The sequence below is a fragment of the Squalius cephalus genome (assembly GCF_949319135.1).
Source record: "Squalius cephalus genome assembly, chromosome: 5".
NCBI lineage: Eukaryota > Metazoa > Chordata > Actinopteri > Cypriniformes > Leuciscidae > Squalius > Squalius cephalus.
In genome coordinates this window covers 45,535,458-45,552,926 of record NC_137126.1, presented here as the reverse complement: position 1 = coordinate 45,552,926, position 17,469 = coordinate 45,535,458, and the positions used below count along the sequence as shown (strand labels likewise).

At 44.3% G+C, this 17,469-nt stretch overlaps 2 long non-coding RNA genes across 2 annotated transcripts in view; both read left to right on the top strand.

The window, feature by feature from the left end:
* LOC307159262 overlaps positions 1 to 17,166 on the top strand; it is a 48,798-nt gene extending 31,632 nt beyond the window's left edge. The window contains exons 2-3 of the long non-coding RNA XR_013821348.1: positions 10,306 to 10,350; positions 17,105 to 17,166. This is a non-coding gene — a long non-coding RNA (uncharacterized lncRNA). The remainder of the gene's footprint in view (positions 1 to 10,305; positions 10,351 to 17,104) is intronic.
* LOC307159263 lies at positions 267 to 2,094 on the top strand. The gene is made up of 2 exons (XR_013821349.1): positions 267 to 323; positions 1,130 to 2,094. It is a non-coding gene; the product is annotated as an uncharacterized lncRNA (long non-coding RNA).
* Positions 17,167 to 17,469: the final 303 nt, after the last annotated feature.

The following is a 17,469-nucleotide window of genomic DNA, read 5'->3' as shown; positions in this document are numbered from 1 at the left end:
AAATCTTTCAAAAAAAAAAAAAAGGAAACAATGGCCGGCGTGACATCTGTATCATTGGATGAGGATTTTTTAAGGGTCTCATGAAAAAGTGTTTGGAATTACTCTAGCTAAAGCATTTTGGAAAGTCAAAGCTTCTTGATAGCTGCTTTAAAAGGCCATATCTTTTTAGAGTGATAAATTATTGCATTTATGATTTACAATATGATGGTAAACCTTCACTAGTGGACTCATATTAACTATACTGTTGTGTTGACATTCACTCAGGAAAGGATTTTTTCAAGGATAAAGTTAAAGAGGGTCCATCAAAAAGCCATATGCTGCAGGTTTGTGAATTTTAATGGTACTTGGTGCTTATCAATTCAAATGCCTTTACCTGTATTGCATTTCTTGTCCTTCAGATCGCCGTGTAATCAGTGGCTGATCTTCTACTTCATGAATAATACACCTAAATTAAAGAATTTAAAAAAGTGCACATTATGAACTGTTGTGATCAGTGAGGATCCAAATTAAATCTGGAAAATTGTGCGGATACTCATCCCTGCTGTATAACATTTGTGTATATTATAATTGTCACGGTTCATAAATCCTTTGTCTCTTTCTTGTCTCGTGTTCTGTTGTTGTGTGTGTGTGTTCTGTGTACTGACTGTGTGGGCGTGCCGGATCATTAGCGCTCATCAGCAATCAAGTTCATCACTCCCGTCACCAGCTGCAGCTCATCTCATCACCCTTTATATGCTCACCACTTTCTCATCTCCTTTGTCAGATCGTTGTTTGTGGTATCCCGGTTGTGTTCCAGTCTGCGTCTTGAGTCCTGTGCCTTCCTTGTTCCTGTTCGTGTTCTGTGGATTCTGGATTATTTATCATCGTTGGAGTTTCTCACCGCACTGCTGCACTTCCACTCACACCGGGTTCCATCTGACCATCGGGGTCCCTGCGCTACCAACCTGACGATCCTGAATCTATTCCTCTGTCATTCTTACTTCAATAAAAGAGTTTTTCACTTGCATCTTGCTTCCACTTCTCATTCGTTACAATAATATTTTTGCAATATTGCTAATCATTTAATGGAAATCTTTTATTTATAATTCTTTAAATTTTTTCTGTATTCTTGTTCTTCTGAATTTAACAGTGCGACGAGGGGCAAAGCCACACTTTCAATTTCTGCTATCAATCTAAGAGGCATGCAGTGGCGTGTGATACATCCAAGACTGTGCTTGATGCTCTTAATACAAACAACATTCTCAAGAAGATTAAAAATGACAAAATGGAGAAAGAAATAGTCATCAAGAGATCCAATGGAGAAGTTCCTAGAGCTGCTGTGAAGACCGATTTCCCCTGCTGTCTTATTGAAAAAGATGAGCGCTTAGACATAACCTTCATCAAAAAAACTGGAAATGTTGATACAAAGAAAAAAACAACTGGAAGGCTTTCATTATCCAATGAATCAGAAAACTTTGTAATCTTTTACATTAAAACAAAAGGAGGGGATAAAGTGAAACGCTTAATGAAAAACCATGAGCTGAGGAAGGAAGTTGAGGATGTCTGTGTGTACGCACTCAAATAAGACAGACTGAAGGATGCTCTCCGGCGTGACGGACGCTTCATCAATGACATATTCAAGAAACAGTGTGCACTTCGTGAGTTTGGGAGCGAGATAAATCATGTAATGTCAAACACTGTAGAGCATCTTGATCGAAAGCATTTTGAGATCATTGTTATCAGTGATAAAATAGAGCCAGAGAGCCAAGAAGACTTCTTGAGTGATGTCAGCACTGAAATGAATGAAGCTTCAGCCGATGATTTGAAAGAAAACGTTGATCCTAACCAGCATCCCGTCAACACTGAACAAGAAGAAACTCAAAAGAGAAACGCGATGAAATCCACAAATACTTCAACTAATTCGTTTAAAATAATTCCAGACTCTGAAGAGATTCTGAGAATTCTGCATTCTCAGTTTCCATTTTTACTGGATATATTATTAAAGCGGCAAGAGAAGCCAAGGAAAAAATCTCAGGTACAAAGAGTTTGGAGAGCAGAATATGATAAAAGTGTTGAGAGTTTCTCTGAGGTGTATAAAATAAAGCAGCTCATGAGACTCTCTGACTCGGTGTGTCAGATTCGAGTGGAGGGATCCGCCAGAGGAACCGGCTTCCTACTTTTTGGGCAATTTATTCTCACTAACGCACATGTTGTTAGGGAATTTCTCGAGTCTCCAGACAAGCTTTCTTTAGAAGCTGCATTTGATTTTGAACGTCTGGACTCAAAGGTGAAGCTGGTGCGGGTCAAGAAACAGATTGCTGCTTACTGTAACATAACAGACGCCAATAATAGGCGTCTTGACTTTGCTCTTCTTGAACTGGATGCTGGTGATGAAATCGCAGGTCGTCCTGAGTTGCTCAGTCGTTTTAGTCCTGGCCCCCTTCCTAGCCGGGGTGGCATCTGCATTGTGGGACATCCAGAAGGTGGGATTAAGAAAATGGACCCCTGCTTCATCATTGGGAAAGATAAAACACAAGAGGCTGCAGATAAACACATATCTGAGAATCATGATTTCATTCATGTGATTACACAGAGGAGTTTGGAAGATAAATGGGACATTTATGAGAACCAGATTACTTATAACTCTTGCTTCTTTCACGGATCTTCTGGCTCTCCAGTTTTTGATGAACAATGCAAACTGATTGGTGTGCACACTGGTGGATATGTTTACCCAGGAGAAAAGGGTAAAACTAGAAGCATGATTGAATATGGCTATTCCATGAAGTCCATCCTGGATGTGATCAGGACACAGGCTAAAATAAAAGGTTTGCATGAGATCGTCAGTATCTTAGAAGAAGCCTACAGCAATAAAAGCTACGAGTATGGAACTGCAGATCAAGAGAATCAGGAAGACTATGAGATGGAAGATTCTGATTGAAGGGAATTTTTTTCCTTGGATAAACATGACATCAAGCCTTCAATTCTGAGAGATTTCTCAATGTCTTAATGATGGGGTTTCTCATTTCATATAATTCTTAGCAGTGATTGTGTGTTCAAAAGCTAAAGTTACACTTGGTTTCTCTTATTTTTGACAAGTGTAAAGTCATGCATCTCACCTGCAGGTGTTTGTGGGTCTGACTTGTGCGAAGAGAGCAGAACAGTGAACATTGTTCATTTGGCAGAGACTAAAAATACAGTTGTTTTTTTAAAAAGTTTCTTTACATTGTTATTAATACAGACTTGTGTATTCATATACTATCTATACATACTCATTTCACTCATATATCTGCATTTTTCTTATATTCTTTTTACTTTTTATGTCTGTTGATGTATTATAGTGATTTTACATTGATTTATCTTGTCAAGAGAAATGGAGTGTTCTCTTATAAACATTTAGATAAAGATCTAAATTATAAGAAAATATTTAATAAAAAGCAGATCTTAAAATTGCTGATATTGGAAAATATCTACGAGTCATGACGTTTTATCAGACATTCATAAGGTGACAGAAGCACATACTGTGCGCTGTGTCTACACCACATCCTCTAAAGATGACGTATGTTGCATTATGTGTGTGGGTGAATATGGGTTTTGCAGGACAAGAGCATTGTTGTCTGTAACTGCTAAAAATGAAGACAGTTTGGAGTTCAATGTGTAGAAAGGTAGAAAACTGATGAAATGTACAATAAAAATGTGTGTATTGCTAATGCCATTGACGCAAACAGTAAAAGCATTGACGCAAGTAATGTAACAATTAACGCACACAGGAAATGTTGAAGCAACGTGTGCATAAATATAGAGATATTGTGCGTTATTAGTGATTATAAAATGTGGCCTTTTTGATCTCTCTCAGAGTAGATGTGTGTGTGTAAGATCTTCTGAAGAGAGCAAGCGGAAGCCAGCCACAGACCACAACACTCAGAAGAAGACACCTGACTTTCTTAGAGAGAGCGCATATATTGAACGAAGAAAGGTTGAAATGTAATTGTGTATCTGGCCCATGGAACTTCCAGCTTAGCTGGCATAAGAGTGGTGTATTTAGCTTTTGCCTCTGCAAGAAATAATAAACTGAGAATGAGGACTGCCCTCAAAACTCTGAATAGTATTGTCCCAGTCTGTTTATTGCTGTAGAGCAAGAGTAGAGTCCTTTTGGGGTACTACCCCCCTCCCCCCTCATACAGCAAAATCAGGACTCATACAGCAAAACTTCAGATCGCTGTTCTTCATACCTTGAATGTAGATGTCAATTGCAATGAATAAAACCATTTAATGCAACATGCAGCTTTAATGTTTTTTTCCCCCTTACAGTTATTAGCATGTACCTTGTGTGACGCATGTGTTGTTTTGATTACTCATCATGTTGGCAAGCTTTTAGGATCTTCAGCTTGTTGGGTCTAAAAAATGTTATGAATGTCCTGTAAAGAAGAAATAAGAAAATATTGAATCTTTATAAATGATCTTGCTATTCAAACACTGAATGAATTGTAAAACAACAACTATTTTTTGTTACACGTATAAAATACTTTAAAAAAACATGAAAAGACTTGATTAGCAGTTTTCTGCCCTGTGTTGATCTATTTCCAAGTAAAACAGGTTTAGGACATATTGAAAGTTAATTTAAAAAAAGTCCATTCAACTTTGAGGTTTACACTAGAGTTTAGATAGTCTCTCGTAACCAGACCTTCATATTGACGGCAGAAGGTCTGGACTCCATCGCAGCTTTCATTGGCCAAGGACCACTCAAGAGGACATCTGATCGACAAGTAAAACAACCAAGCACATCACTAAATTGAGTGCACTTCTGACTCCGAGTCTTAATTAATCATATCTGGTCCTTGGGTCTTTAACTGTAAATCCCCTAACACTGGTGTGTGCTGCCGTCACATCTGGGGGATGCTGCACATTGGTGGTTGTTGAGGAGATTACTCCCTTTCATGTAAAGCGCTTTGAGTGTCGAGAGAAAAAAGCTATTATAAATGTAACAAATTATAAAACACAATAAAGGATATTTAATTAATTTTGGGGGGAAAATACTACATACAATGAGAGACTGACCTGAGAATGACTTCGTACAATTGCATCTTCATAGAGTAGGACAGAAATGTGGACAGAAATATAGGCCTAAATTAGGCTATATATTTGAAAAAGTTAAATATTCAAAATTACTTATTTTAATCAGGCCCAAATATATTGGCCTCATTCTTGACTCCTAAAAATGAATCTGTCTAAAAGTAAATAATAATAATAATAATAATAATATAACGTTTATAATGAAAATAAATAAAAGCTTCAAAGGGAAAACCTTTATTAAGTTTTTATTATTTAAGATTTTATTATTTAACTTTAAAAACTCTGCGAGTAGCCTATTGTTTAGTGTAGGCTAATGATTATCTAATCATTACATTGAATCACTAATGTCAAATATGAAGAGAGACTCCTTATTATGACTTTTTAGGTGTAGCTCATTTGCATCTCTCCTTCCCACTTTATGCAAATGAATAGCTTTTGTTTCATCATAAATTCTAGTACTTTCGATTCCCTTTAGAGGGCATGAACTGAAGAGCAGGAAGTCAGATCAAAGCGATCGTGGACCGAATGAGGTGAGAACAGAAACTCTGAGGTTAAGTCGTCACGTTTAGATTCTGACCTAAAGCATCTAAATTCCCTTTTTACTCGGACAAGGTAAGATTTCCAGGTATCCTTTTAATGGATATTAATATTTGCTATGTAAACTTGGAATAAATCATGACTTCTTAAATTGGGATCCTAGTTTCATGTCTACGTCAAAACTGTTTGTCTGTGATAAATTAATCGACTTTGAGCATTATCTAAAGCAGGGGTGGGGAACGTCCGGCCCCCGGGTCGTAACCGGCCCGCAAAACAGTTTGATGCGGCCCGCGAGACAATTCCTCCCCCCCCAAAAAAAAAAAAAAAAAAAAAAAAAAAAAAATTCAGAAACAAAAATCTCAGCAATTACTTTTCCTGTGATAGAAAACACAAAATAGGTAAAGTGGCAAGCAGCACGAGTCCACGAGCCGTAAGAGCAGGACGAGGCCAGTAGCGCGAGAGTTAATGAGTCACCTGCGCGCCGCATCGGTTTCAAGTTTCTCACGGATGAGCTTCGGAGGCGCGCGCGCCGTACCGGTTTCAAGTTTCTCACTGATCAGCTTCGGGGCGCATAAAAGGATCGGAACGAAGACAGCAGAGGACCACGCATGGACTTTATTGTGTGTGCGTGTGTTGCGTGTGCGTGTCTGTGTGGTAGTCGTCCACGATGGGCTGCTGCTTTTACTTTCGTTTTGTCATTTGCGTATTAAAGTGGAATGAGTGGCCGACTAAAAGTGGCCGACAGCAAGTAGAATGTGTGGTCGACTAAAACAATTCTTTTAACTATAAGCAACCCAATTTGTCTAGATCTGTATTATTTCCTTTGTATAATGAGCTTAAATATTGCTGCGCAGTCGTGTGATTTACTCTGCTTGATTAACATTATTACAATGTACTCTGATATGTAGCCTATATATATATATATATATATATATATATATATATATATATCAGTGGGGATTTCTTTAAGACTGCAAGGGAAGCTCGGCTTCCCCTATAATGTCAACAAAATTAATGGTCAAATATGTACAATTGTGTTAACATTTTATTGACTAAAAATGCGTTAGAAAACGTTAATCTCAAAGACGAGTTCGTTCAGAATCAGCTACATACAGCAGGTCAGCTGACTCGATCTCCTTCTCATACATTCCCGTAGCGACACAGACAGTGCATTTCCCTGTTGAAGCCCAGCGTCCATTGACTTCAATGGGGCTGCTCTGAAAAGTTTTTTTCAGCGCTTCGAAACTAGACGGTCATTGGATAAATGCTGCGATTATGTCCCGCCCACGGACGCTCAGCGTCTCTGGGGGTGAATGAGGAGTGGGCTGGCCCGGACTCCGGGCTTCCGCGTGATGATTGGAGGGGCTGCATCTCCTTTTGATTGACAGCGATTTCATACAATAAAAAGTCGCTGCCGCTGAAGCTATTGGAGCTCAGTCCCATCGCGGATTTTTCAAGTGATAGTCAAAAGACAAACTGCTGCTACCTCTTTCTTGGTATTTGCTTGTCGAAATTGCTAGCCATTTTTCATAATACATTTCACACAATTATACATTTATACCTTTATTATATTATTACTTATCCTATTACATTTTTTATAATATTATTAGTAATAATTAAAACAATAATTATTAAAATAATTAAAAATAGCCTATATATTATTAGTATTATTATTATTATTATACTTTATTATATTATTATTTATACCTTTATTATATTATTACATTTATACAATTATACCTAACTCTGCTGGCCATTGAGAGGACACACTGGTCAAGTCACTGGAAAAGACGCCTAGTTGGAACGATATAGGGTCACAGAGCATTTTCTTGAAAAGGAACGTTGGGCAGAATTTACGTATAAATAAATGGACAATTTTTATGATGTAGGCCGAAAATGAGCTTCCCCTCTTTGAAAGACCAGCAACCGCCACTGATATATATATATATATATATATATATATATATATATATATATATATATATATATATATATATATATATATAAGGTCCTCGAGTCGAATGTGTTCGAATATTTCACCAGCATCAGCCTTTTCACAGTTTGTATCACTCCGCTTGTCTGTGTTTTCGCAACTTGCATCATTAAGCCAGTAGGTGGTGACAAGTGACTGTCTTTATGAGTGAACAATTGAAATTTAATTGAACTGATTTAATAGTGCCAAAAACATTGATTTACTCAGGAAAGAAACAAGATGCTGAAACCAATCTTTAATGCTAAAAAGTTTACATCTATGCAAAATAATCCTTGAAAGATTTCTCATTTAAGGCCATTCCTGTTTCCTGTCTCAGATGTGATTGTGTATTGTCAACAATAAGCAGAAACATTTTGCATTTCCATTTAGTAGTGTGGATCATTCATTTCAACATTTATCCTCATTCACATGTTTAAGAATCTGTTATCTTGACAAATAATTTATGCTACTGCCCACTGACATGCTTTTAAAGCTATTGTTATCAAAAAATGTTGGCCTTCAAACACCTTAAAATGCACATATGTAGGTCCGAGAAATCCAAATTTTCTCGTGGGAGCATGCCCCCGAACCCCCCTAACTACCTCACATTTGAATGTGTGTGTAATATGGGCTGGTGTGCAGTGCCAGGACTGAATTTTTTAACCAGTCTGCCCCCCTGCATATAGGCCTAAAATATACATTATTCTCTGTATCGAATCATGTTATCTTGTTACCCACCCCCAGCCCCTGATGTTTCGGGCTCAGCCCCTGATGTTTTTAAAACCTAGAAACGCCCCTGCTCATTACAATGGCCCTTAAAGAATGTTAAAAAATAATAAATGGCCCTTGATAGGAAAAAGGTTCCCCACCCCTGATCTAAAGCCTTGTTTATACTGTCGCCTGACCCCGCAACTGTTCGATAATTGATTAAAGCCGATGCTGTGAATTATTCGTTTCATTTGAATCATTCGTGAACGAATCGTGACGACTCCATTGTGAGCGCCTTGCTGTTCGTGGCTATTTCCCGGGATACACCAAACCGACGTAAAACGCGGCGAAGTTAGTTTTAGGTTCGATACTCACCTGATATTCTCTTGCCACTGTTCGAGTCGGCAGTCTTACAAAGATATCATTACCATGATTTTGTTGTTTATGGTTCTGTTTTTTAACAGATGGATAACTTTGACTCTGACAGTGAGGAGGGAAACACATCACACCATACCGGGGTAGGACACTGCTAGTTAGGCTGAATGTTCTCATGTTTTACATATGGGATATAATTTGACTATAGTTGTTCATCATATGATTGTAAGGATGAGGAATTGGAGAGGGCAGTGGGGGATCAGCAGCACAAATGACAGTCATTTGTCTCATTTTGGTTATTCAGCTCTTGTTTTGTACTGTTAACTTAAATTCTCATTGATCAAACAGTGAAAGACGTTTTCTGAATGCATAGGCTAACATTTTTGTCTGAATGCAGTTTTACTTTTTCAGTTGTGTTTATTTCAGTTGTGTTTATAAAAGTTTCTGAATTAATATTAAATGACTGCTCAGAACTACTGACATGTTGAAGGATGATCCGTGCTTTTCTGGGATGATACAAACCTGTATTGTCATGCTGGATTAACGAAGCAAAAGCAGGTGCAGTCAACTCTTTATTAGAGACAAGTTCAAACAGAGGCAACAAACAACACTGGTGGGTGGGCAGCGCAGGGACCTCGATGGCCAAACACAGTGAGAAGAGCTGGTGCAGGGTGATGTGATGATGATGGTGATGAATCCAATGTGAACACGAACTGGAACTGGTAACAGGAAACTCGAACAACACCACACGATCACAGACGAAGAACACCAGACATCTAGACATCGACAACGATCTGACAGTGGAGAGAAGAAACCGGTGAGTATAAATAGGCTATGGAGATGAGTTGCAGCTGGTGCCGAGCTGATTAGAGATTGAATGAATGAACAGGATTGTTTGGGCCACGCCCAACCCACGCGACACAGACACACACACAAATAACAAAAGCACGAGACAAGAAGGAAACAATGCATCTGAAAACCGTGACATGTATAGCATTAATTATTTTCTTTTTTGTGTTTCCTTAATACCTCAAATAAAAAATCCTGAGATTTAAAATTAATCCATCAGTACTTTTTATGTTTGTTCTGAGACTAGACATGACTTTGTTTTCCTCACTTTGTTTCCTTCTAAAACAACATCTGGATGCAATAAACATTGATGCCAATTGTGCGTCTGTGTTCTGCGATTAAAGCTTACAAAATGTTTATCATAAACTAGCGCTAAGATCCAGTATCTATCTAGTGTTTTTGTCACAAAATGACTCACCAAAGCACAAAAATAAAGAGCAAATGTGTTTATAGAAATGATTAAATTACAATTAATGCTAGAAACAGAATAACAGAAGACTATGTTTTAAGGTTATATAATATAAAGAATAATATTTGACTATTACGAGTTTTAAGGTAACTGTTAAAATAACAGTGAGATTATTAAAGCAAGTTAAAAATCTTTCTCATCTCATCATCGTTTGTCCTATTCAAAGATACACGGAACGGCCAAAAACATGCCTAACGAACCACCCAACAAAAAGCTGAAGCTGACAGACCTTCAGAGTCCTGTAGGACAGGTGACTGTTATCCTTCTCATTCTCTCTGCTTACACACTGCGTTGGGTTTAGGCTTAGTTGTAATAGAAATGTTTTTGTCTCTTTCTGAAAAAGCAGACTGCCAGAGATGATAAATCTGGGGAGACGTCATATAATGCTCAGGTAAGGTCATGTTCTCTTACGAGAGGTTCTCTTGTATTGCGTAGTTACTACGCTACGGGAAAGCCTTTCTTTCTCGAGATACTGAAGCCAAAAATTATCCTTAATTTTTATAATCTTGTCAACGCAGTGCGGCAGCCTGCAGACCTAGGGCAGGCTTACTAGCGTGCCCATTGGCTGCCCTGCGGCAACTGCAGCAGCCTACCGCTGAGCCCTTGGCGTGACGTCACGACCAATGAGCGCGCTTGGCGCGCTTAATGCGTCACAGCCCGCGAAAAGGGGTGTGGCTTAGCGTATAAAAGCGGGGCTCGGAGGCTGCTTCTCTGATTTCTGTCTTTTCAGCGAAGCTCTACGCATCGCTGCTCTCTGAGGAAGCCGCCGTCGAAACAAGCGACCAGCACGCCGAGGATCTCAGCCTGAGGACGCCGGCCGCCTTCGCCGCCTTCAGCTTTCCCTGCCTGCTTCGCTATCCGGCGAATATATCCTTTTACTGCTCTGTGTTGTATGTGTTTGTGTGTTCGCCCCGCGACACACTTTGCATCTAAAAGAGCGCGAGGCGTTGTTGCAAATGCCTCGCTCATCCTGTGGCTCGTGCAGAGCCGCGCTCAGCGACGGAGACCGCCACGTGATCTGCGCTCTCTGCCTGGGTTTCGACCACGCAGCCCGCGCCCTTCACGGGCGGCTGCGAACAGTGTGAGGACTTGCCGATGTCGACCCTGCGGGCTCGACTCGCCATGTTTCACAATCCTCCACCTTCTCCGGCTGCCTCTTCCGGGCCGCGTAAGAAAAAACGCCGCTCTCAAAGGCCTTCCGAGCCGGTGGTTATAGCTGAGCGCTCGCCGGAGCCCCTCCCGCGAGCCTCGCTCTCTCCTTCTCCCCCGCCCTTCACCGACGCGCAACGGCCGGCCTCTGCCCGCACTGCCGTCGCATCAGGGGGTGAAGCAGACCAGCTGGTTACTCCCCTCTGTCAAGCCGCGCAAACGGCGCCGCTCACAAGGGATGTCAGAACGGACGGTCACGGGCTATAGCTTCCTTTACGTTACAAGGAAGCTACCCCCCCCCCCGGATGACGCACGCCCTCTCCCCCTCTGTTCGAGCCGCGCAAGGCGCCGCTCACAAGGGATGTCAGAAGTAGACGGTCACGGGCTGGCTTCCTTTACGTTATAAGAAAGCTACCCCGCGTCTCGGTCGCGCGCGTCACTCTCCGGCCACCTCCGTTTCTCACACATTTCTCAGTCCCCTCCTAGCTCAGGCGACTAGAAATATCTATATTGCAGTAAACGAGCCTGTTGTTATACACGCACGCCTGCAAACAAACGATGTCACAGCACATAATGACATCTTCCCGCTCTCTCTCCCTTTGTTCGAGCCGCGCAACTGCGCCGTTCTCAAGGGATATCAGAGCGGACGTCACGAGCACCGGCGAAAGGAGGAAGAGAGAGTGATTTCGTCCCGCTTAGGCCGGACTTCCTCCAATCCTCGCATATTTCTCAGTCCCCTCTAAGTTCAGGCGGCTGGAAATACTAATACTGCAGTAAACGAGCCTGTTTTAATACACGCGCGCCTGCAAACAAACGCTCGGTCATATGCTCGCACTGACTGGAAGCTCATGTGTGCCCCTGTGGCTCAGTGGCAGAACATTAGGCTTCCGCACCAGAGATCCGTGTTCGAATCCGGCTCTGGCAGCAGAAAAACTTTTTTCTGCTTGCTTCTCCGAGTTCGCGGCCAGCTTTCTTACATACAGAAAGCAAACCCGCATCTCACGGGATACATATTTCTCAGTCCCCTCTAAGCTCAGGCGGCTGGAAATACTAATACTGCAGTAAACGAGCCTGTTTTAATACACGCGCGCCTGCAAACAAACGCTCGGTCATATGCTCGCACTGACTGGAAGCTCATGTGTGCCCCTGTGGCTCAGTGGCAGAACATTAGGCTTCCGCACCAGAGATCCGTGTTCGAATCCGGCTCTGGCAGCAGAAAAACTTTTTTTCTGCTTGCTTCTCCGAGCTCGCGGCCAGCTTTCTTACATACAGAAAGCAAACCCGCGTCTCACGGGTTAAATATTTCTCAGTCCCCTCTAAGTTCAGGCGGCTGGAAATACTAATGCTGCAGTAAACGGGCCTGTTTTAATACACGCGCGCCTGCAAACAAACGCCGAAACACGACGCTCGGTCATATGCTCGCACCAACTGGAAGCTCATGTGTGCCCCTGTGGCTCAGTGGCAGAATATTACGCTTCTGCACTGGAGAACCGTGTTCAAATCCGGCTCTGGCGGCAGAAAAATATATATATTTTTTTTTTTTTTTTTTTTTTTTTTTCTGCTGGCTTCTCCGAGCTCGCGGCCAGCTTTCTTACATTCAGAAAGCGAACCCGCATCTCACAGGATGGTGCTTGAGTATTTATGAGCGTCTAAACATATGAGCCATCAAAGCATTTGCTCTATAACGCCGATGGTGTTACAAGTGTAGAAAATGTGCCCACTCCCATGTGCTCACTGCTACACACAAAACACGGTCTCCCCGGTAACGCTCACAGAGCGCACTCTCATAAAGCGGACACATGCCGCTTGAGTACTAAGTGTAGTAAATGTGCCCACAACTCTGTGCTCACACCTAGCTGCTGCCCGCTCTATCACACAGTTACCCGGGTTGCAGATCCTCTAAAGCTCACAAACATTCCGGCTCTGGCCGAAGGTGTCATAAGTGTAGAAAATGTGCCCACTCCCATGTGCTCACTGCTTCACACAAACATGGTCCCCATGGTAACGCGCATAGAGCGCTCTCTCATAAAGCGGACACAAGCCGCTCGAGTACTAAGTGTAGTAAATGTGCCCACAACTTTGTGCTCACACCTACCCGCTGCTCGCTCTGCCATTCAGTTACCTCGGGTCGCACACCCTCTAAGCTCCCAAACACTGGCCGTGTCATAAGTGTAAACTCTGCGCCCGCTCACGTGCACGCGCACTCACTTTTAGACATTACAATCCCCACGCCGCTTTCGCGCCAGGGGTGTTTGTCAGCAAATCGCGCTCCATCCTCTGGGACCGAGCTACCGAACGCTGTACAGCCGGCCAATACTGTTTACCAGCCCCCGTGTTCGAGCACCAGCGGCGCGCACGCCGCTCCATCCTCTCTGATACAGGTTCCCCAATCCCGCGCAGCGCGGCGATCTGAACCCAGAGACCATTCGACCCCTAGCTATGCATGCGGAAGCATGGGAAGCTATTCAGGGCGCGTCAGAATGGGTGCTGAGTACTATAAAACACGGCTATTCGCTTCAATTCGCTCGTCGCCCTCCGCGCTTTCAAGCACAGACGGAGACGAAAGTGAGTTCAGAAGCTGCGCACCTGCTTCAAGCTGAAATAGCGAAGCTGCTGCGCAAAAGGGCTATAGAACAGGTTCATCCTTCTCTGAGCGAGTCGAGCTTTTACAGCCGCTACTTCCTCGTACCCAAGAAGGACGGAGCGTTAAGACCTATTTTAGATCTGAGACATCTGAACAAAGCCCTCATGAGACGGCCGTTCAAAATGATCACAACCAGAAAAATCCTCGCGCAGATTCGCCCAGGAGACTGGTTTATCTCTCTCGATCTAAAAGACGCATATTTTCAGATCCAGATAACTCCCCGTCACAGGCCATTCTTGAGATTCGCCTTCAACGGTTGAGTATATCAGTACACAATCCTGCCCTTCGGCCTGTCTTTGGCACCCCGTACATTACGAAATGCATGGACACGGCTCTCGCTCCCCTGAGAAAACAGGGAATGCGAATACTGAATTATCTGGATGATTGGCTTATTCTAGCGCTGTCAGAGACGGAACTTGTGTCTCACAGAACAGCGCTTCTCAGCCATCTGGAGGATCTGGGTCTCTCGGTCACTGGACCAAGAGCTCGCTATCGCCCCGTCAGTCAATTTCCTTCTTGGAATAGAACTGGACTCGGTGGCTATGACGGCCAGACTGTCGGAGCAGCGCGTGCGCCGCATCCGCCTCCTCGCCGCATCCCTCCAAATAGGCAGCCGGGTTCCGCTGAGGACATTCCAGCGTATCCTGGGGCATATTGCCTCAGCTGCAGCAGCGCTCCAGCTGGGCTTACTGCGCATGCGCCCGCTTCAACGCTGGCTGAAAGCGCGCGTGCCCCACCGAGCCTGGGCGGCCGGCGGCTTGCGAGTCAAAGTGAATCAGAGCTGCATTTCAGCCCTGCAGCCCTGGCTGGCAGCCGTATGGTATCACACAGGAGTGTCTATGGGAGTGATTTCACACCGGAAAGTTGTCTCGACAGACGCTTCCAACCTAGGTTGGGGAGCGCTCTTCGAAGGCAGACCGGTCTATGGCCGCTGGTCAGACCAGGAGAATCTCCTACACATAAACTGTCTAGAGATGCTCGCGGTCGAGAAAGCGCTCAAACACTTCCTCCCATTCCTCCACGGTCACCATGTTCTAGTCCGCACGGACAATACATCGGTAGTGGCCTATGTGAATCGCCAGGGCGGTGTCAGATCAAAGACGCTCTGCACCCTGGCGGAACGCCTCCTCGTGTGGGCTCAGCACTCTGCGCTCGCTGAGAGCCGCGCATGTGCCTGGCCACCTGAACGAGGGCCCCGACAGACTGTCCAGGGACAACGTTCCCCCTGGGGAGTGGTCTCTACACCCCCAAACAGTCCAGTCACTGTGGCGCCGTTTCGGCAAAGCGAAAGTCGACCTTTTTGCGTCAAAAGACAACGCTCATTGCCCAGAGTTCTTCTCGAAGAACGAGGACGCGCTGGCCCAGACCTGGCCCAGCGGCCCGCTGTATGCTTTTCCCCCGGTCTCTCTGCTGCCTCAGGTCATCAAGAGAATCAGGGAAGCGCGCCACACAGTGCTCCTCTTAGCCCCATACTGGGAGAACCAAGCTTGGTTCCCGGATCTAATACAGCTGGCAGACTCAGCCCCCTGGCCGATACCGGTGAAGAGAGACCTTCTCTCTCAAGCCCGCGGCTCGATATGGCATCCCCATCCAGAGCGCTGTCTCTGCATGCGTGGAGCCTCAACGATTACACGCTGATCTGCCAGACGGGGTCATGAACACGATCATACAATCTAGAGCCCCCTCTACGAGGCGGCTCTACATGTCGAAATGGTCAGTGTTTAACAGATGGTGCACTGCTAAGGGGCTCGATCCACAGACATGTGGGGTATCGCGAGTACTGTGTTTCCTTCAAGAGTTACTGGACGCGGGCAGGTCCCCCTCCACGCTCAAAGTCTATGTCACGGCCATTTCAGCGCTCTCTGTTCAGAGCTGGGCCGCGCATTAGGAAGGAACGAGTTCGTCATCCGCTTCCTTAGAGGAGCCAGGAGGATGAACCCCCCGCGACCCCCCTCGGTTCCTATGTGGGATCTTTCACTGGTCTTGGAGGCCCTGAAAGCGCATCCCTTCGAACCCTTGGAAACTGTGGATATGAAATACCTCACGCTCAAAACCGTTTTTCTGATAGCACTGTCTTCAGTCAAACGAGTGGTGGAACAGCTCTTTGTTTCGTTTGGCGGGCGCACCAAGGGTCTCGCCGCCTCGAAACACAGCCTGTCCAGATGGATAGTGGACGCTATTGCTGCTGCTTATGCGTCTAAAGACCTGCAGTGCCCATTGGGCATTCAAGCTCACTCCACCAGAGGCATGGCCTCGTCGTGGGCGTGGTCCAGCGGGATTCCCATTCATGACATTTGTGCAGCGGCAGGCTGGGCCTCCCCCTCCACATTTGTTAGGTTTTACAACCTGGATGTTCCCGCCTTGCAGGCGAAAGTGTTATCAGTCTAAGTCTCGCGTATGCCAGCCCACTATCTGTGCGCGGGCTACGTTGTGTGATTTAGCTCTACTGGTTGAGCTGCACTATACAGGGAATTGTCAGTTCGGACCGGCCGTGCCGCTCCTAACCCCCTAGTGTGTGCTTATGTACGGCGCTAGCCCTCTGTGGGCCGCCCGGCTCTCTGCTATCACGTTCCCCGGGCTCTCCCTGGGACTCATTCAGTGGATGCTGGGCGCGCACGGCGTTGACAAGGGTGTTCCCGTAGCGTAGTAACTACGCAATACGAGAGAACCTCTCGTAAGAGAACGTTTCGGTTACTAACGTAACCTCTGTTCTCTCTAGAAGAGGGAACGAGTATTGCGTAGCCCGCCGTGCTCGCGCCACGAGCTCATTCGCTTCATGCGACAGAAACCAGAGAAGCAGCCTCCGAGCCCCGCTTTTATACGCTAAGCCACACCCCTTTTCGCGGGCTGTGACGCATTAAGCGCGCCAAGCGCGCTCATTGGTCGTGACGTCACGCCAAGGGCTCAGCGGTAGGCTGCTGCAGTTGCCGCAGGGCAGCCAATGGGCACGCTAGTAAGCCTGCCCTAGGTCTGCAGGCTGCCGCACTGCGTTGACAAGATTATAAAAATTAAGGATAATTTTTGGCTTCAGTATCTCGAGAAAGAAAGGCTTTCCCGTAGCGTAGTAACTACGCAATACTCGTTCCCTCTTCTAGAGAGAACAGAGGTTACGTTAGTAACCGAAACGATTTGTGTTATTTGTTTTATAGTGTTTTAAACCTATGAAAAAAAAAAAAGCTTTAGGTAACTTTTTCACTATCTACTGCACTACTATAAATTTTGTACAACAGCAAAACAATGTAACAATGGCAGTATTATCTTATAACAAGAAGATAATGCTGAATTTCACATTTTTATTAGAAGACTAAGAAACTTCTTAAAAAGTCTTAAACTTTCTTTGTCCATTTTGCAGGAAAGAACGGGTGCAATCACATCAGAAACAGGAAGAGTTATTAAGGAAGAGAAGCCCTCAAAAAGTGATCATGCGCTGCAGCTGGTACGTTTCATTTGTCCCACTTTATTAATCCATACTGAATTAAAGGGGTCATGAAATGGGCTAGATTTACTAACAGTTTGCATCAGTGCAAATTAGGGCTGTAACGATACGCGATATAAAACCGAAATCTGTGTCGTGGTGTGAGAAGGCAGAATCGCGACACACCCCTTCCAACTCGCAGAGTTATCCTTCCCGTCCAGATCTAATGCTACCACATCTTCAAATTACTATTAGTATTATTTGAAGTTAACATTATAAAATATGTAGACCTACACCACAAA